Source organism: Etheostoma spectabile, chromosome 9 (genome assembly GCF_008692095.1).
Source record: "Etheostoma spectabile isolate EspeVRDwgs_2016 chromosome 9, UIUC_Espe_1.0, whole genome shotgun sequence".
In the NCBI taxonomy this organism is placed as follows: domain Eukaryota; kingdom Metazoa; phylum Chordata; class Actinopteri; order Perciformes; family Percidae; genus Etheostoma; species Etheostoma spectabile.
This window is the reverse complement of record NC_045741.1, coordinates 1,139,273-1,143,682: the sequence shown is the minus strand read 5'-3', so window position 1 is coordinate 1,143,682 and position 4,410 is coordinate 1,139,273.

The window sequence follows — 4,410 nt, the reverse complement described above, 5'->3', positions numbered from 1 at the left end:
TCCACTGTTGCAATGGTGGTAGCAAAGCTACTTCCGTTATCTCTAGATCAAGGCTGAAACTTAGATTTCCTCACACCCTTAATGGCTCTCGTTGATGGATTATCCTGTATATCTCAAAATAACAATCACCTTCTATCTTCACTTGTCTTTCAATGAAGTCAACAATGTCTGTAAATGTGGCTCTCCTGACACGCCTTTCTTGCAACTCCCATGCCACAGTTCTCCATCTGTCCCTATTTTAATAGGGAAACTTCTATATGATGGTTAGCATAGTGGCAGACATGTTCAATTCCCCCATGTGTTCAACTTCTTCCATGGCATTTTCTCAACATCCTCTCAGAAGCAGACAGTAGGTCTGTAGAGATTTAACATCCTCTGATTTAATTGCTATCCATACAAAATGCTCTTGTAGCAAAGCCTTAGCCTTGGCGTATACCCTCATGTGACATATGTTGGCGGCTTCTGACAAGCTCCCTTGGCTGGTGTACGGTTTGATTAAAAAGTATAAGCAGTCTTAAGGATTGCAGTCTGTTATCTGAGTCACTTTACACCAGATTTTTTGTCTTGGCTACTTTGGTTTAAACATTTTTGAATTAAAGCAAGACTTTTATTCAGCTTTATTATGTTCACATACAATTTTTTACTTCCCATTACCGATTCCAATACCTAAACTTGCATATCAGCCAAATACTAATCTGAGTAAATATTAAATATTAAAATTATTTACAGTAATTGCACTGTCACGTTTTATTGCATGTTTTATCAGACCTGGTGTGTGTGTCCATGTTCTACTGGGAATAGTGCTAATTGTAAAATCTGACAGCAGCAGGCAGGAAAGACTTGCGGTACTGCTACGTGACGCCGCGCAGATACAGCAGCCTGTCACTGAAGGAGCTGTTCATTGCTGACAGAGTGTCCTGCATGGGGTGGGAGGAGTCATCAATCATGGAGGATAATTTGTCCACTATCTTCCTGTCTCCCGCCACCTCCACTGCAACAAGGGGGCAACCAAGAGCAGAGCTGGCCTTCTTAATCAGCCTGTCCAGGTTGTTCCTTTCTGTCACTGCAATGCCACTGCCCCAGCAGACCACTCCATGGAGAATGCTTGATGCCACCACAGTCATAGAATGTCCTCAGGAGTGCCCTCTGCACCCCAAAAGACCTGAGTCTCTTCAGCATATACAGTCAGCTCTGGCCTTTTTTGTAAAGTGCTGTGGTGTTGTGAGTCCAGTCCAATTTATTTTACAACTTTGTCAGACACACAGCCCTGTGTCCTTATAAACTGAGGTCAGTTGGTGAGGTAGTCCAATATCCATCCAGTGAGATGGAGGTCCAACCCCGTCTGCTCCAACATTTCCCTCAGAAGCGTTGGCTGGATGGTGTTGAAAGCACTCGAGAAATAATAGAACATGACTCTCAAAGTAATTCTAGCCTTTACTAGATGGGTGAGAGATAGGCAGAGAAGTTATATGATAGCATCATCCACCCCAGTGCCAGGTTGATAGGCAAACTGAAGTGGGTCCGTGGATAGGCTCATTTGGGATGGAGATGGACCAGGACCAGCCTTTCCAGAGTCAGTGCCACCATCCTGTAGCTGTTGAGATCCTTGGGATATGGGGTCTTTGGCACAGGTACCACGCAGGATGTGTTCTAGAGCCGTGGCACCTTCCCTAGCTTCAGGCTCAGGTTGAACATTGGTCGAACTATCCTGCACAGCTGATCTGCACAGGATTTGAGAATTGGGACAGGCCAGCAAAGCGAGGTGGGGGGGAGGGCAACTGGAGCGTGTAGCCCTGTGTTATTAGCTTTGACTCACCATCCTGGCCTTCATCCGGTGTGCCTCAATAAATATTCTTTGCAAAATGCAATGAATATTTACAGAGTTGACCATGGCCAGTTGAGAATCAGAGGGATGGAAAGGTGAGGCCAATTTGATACCACTGTTAGCAGTTCTATAACAATACCCATTGATTATTGGTTCAGCATTATTACAAAAACACAGTATAATCAAGACAACAAAATGAAAAACTTTATTTAGTTTAAAAACAATCATCATTACTCTGAAATCTAAAAGATAAAAAATGTGGTTGTCCACTACACCCTGTTCTCTTTGCAGGCAATACAGACACATGGCCTACAGGACTTGGTGAGCTGGTGCTGGGGTTTTCTTGGTAGAAGTGTTCGTGTCGTGATCCCCTCTTGTGTCGTGCTGCGTATACGGAGGGAGTTTCTGGATGCTTCAGGGCAGTATGTCAGTTGGGTGCCTGTCGAGCTGAGCACAGGTCCTGGGCCCATGAATCTGCCGGACTGCTTCCAGAAAGGAAGGGGGATGGATGATCTCCTCGAAAACCAGTCGCATCCGGTCTAAGACATAGCCTGTGTTGGTGAAAAGTCATTTTTAGCACCTATACCATTGCACATTCAGATTTGTTGTTTGAAGTGTGTGAAAAGTTATGTTTAGTGCTATATGACGCACATTTATTTTTTGTTTGTAATAAAAAAATATTGAAACTTACAATTGTTGGCTCTGTCTTCACTTGTGTGACGGTGTAACCTCCCCTTTTGGCCTTTGGGAACAGACGTCTGTAATTAGTTTCCCCTTGGCGTCTTCCATTGTGGCTGCAAGATCACACCTGAAACAAAACATAAATTTTGTAACATAACTGTATTACCTTTTACACCAACAGCAAAATACTCCCGTTAACTCACAGCAAAACAGTTGTCTTACAAGTGTCTAACAGTGGGAGCATCTTAAAACTGAAATGATTACATTTAGATGGCGGCAATTAGGCTGATTTCTCTAGGACCATTGCTCATGGCTCACTCCTTCACTGAACAAAACCAGTTTCTGCAACAATTGTCCCCCATTCACATTTGCCTTTTTAAAGACTTGTATGTGAATGAACAAGTTCATAGGGGTGTACAGCCTGCAAAAGGATCTTCAACACACAGTCTAGCATTCAGTCATACCTTTTGTATACAAACACATTCCTGCCTATGCAAATTATTTTCACCAGCCTCCCCCACAAAAAGAATGCAATGATTGAGATCAGACCATCAGTGATAATCCAGATGATAGTTCTATTCCTACTTTAAATAGTTCACTAATGTGTTGTGAAAAGCTCACATATTTGATAAAAGTCACTCACTCATCATGGTAACATTGTTAGATAACACTGCTCTGCTAAATGCTACACAGTCACAATCAGGGCTGCCAACTTTTCCCAAAACCTTGGAGTGAGATTTGGGGGGGCAACCCATATTTTGCCACGTACAAAGCAATTTTTTGGGGTCTTTATCCTTCAGGGTTTAAATTGTGATTTGTGATATGTGGGGGGGTGGGGTTCTCCCTAGGGGCGTCTGGGGGTATGCCCCCCAGGAAAAAAAATTGAAAAATAAACCATTAAAGGGCACTTTCTGGAGAGTTTTTTTGCAAAAAAAAGGAGAAATCAGCTTACATGATATGTGCAAAACTGTAGGGTTAAGAACCTTTGCATTGTTGTAGTATCAACAGGTTTTACGGCATTCAGCATTTACATATATACATTTTATTCTTATGATATAAGAACTGACCCAGACAACGTGCCAAACATAATGAACCACATGATGAGACAGTAGCAAATCTCCTCAACAGCTGAGAAGATTGGGTCTGTGGGGAACAGGTCCAGGGGTCCCTGGTGTTGGGACAAGGGACCCAAAGTTAATTAATGTTGAGGATCAACTAAGACCAAGAAATTCTAAAGAATAAGAACCACTGATCTAATAAATTCTATCCTTTAACCTTTGTGCCAAGGTTCAGTAATGTTTGGCCTCACCTCTGTGCCTCACTTATGGATTTACTTTTGGGAAAAAAAGACTATTGTTCATTCATAAAAAATCAATTAATTTTACAGTTACATTTGAGATGCACCGAGGTTAGAGAAGCACAATAGTGGCCCAGTTGAGTATATATTATAGTATGTGTATATATGTAGTATATTAGTATAGCTCAGATGTGTTTCACCAGATTTCTGCCCATGTTTACAACTTTGTGCACATTCAAAATAAATCCTCCCATCTCTGTTTTCCGAGATTTGGAGAGTTGTAATATAGTCGTGTGCATGTCATTTCTCCGCTGATATGGTGGATCTCATTCAGACCGTCTGCAGACACAGACGCCCATTCGGGTCTCTGGTCTCTGACAAAGTTTAGAGGAGGCTGTACGCTGCGCATATCGGAGGACTACACGGAGCACGCGTCACTGTCCAAGCAGAGCAGGTCCACTAACATGAACTGAAGTTGCTACGCTACCAGCCGGCTGCTCACCTCTATTGTTACAGAGAGAGTGACACGCGACGGACGGGTCTGTGATACTCAGAGCTCATACCTAAACGGGGAAATGGGATGGATCGTTAAAAAATGTTCTCAGTT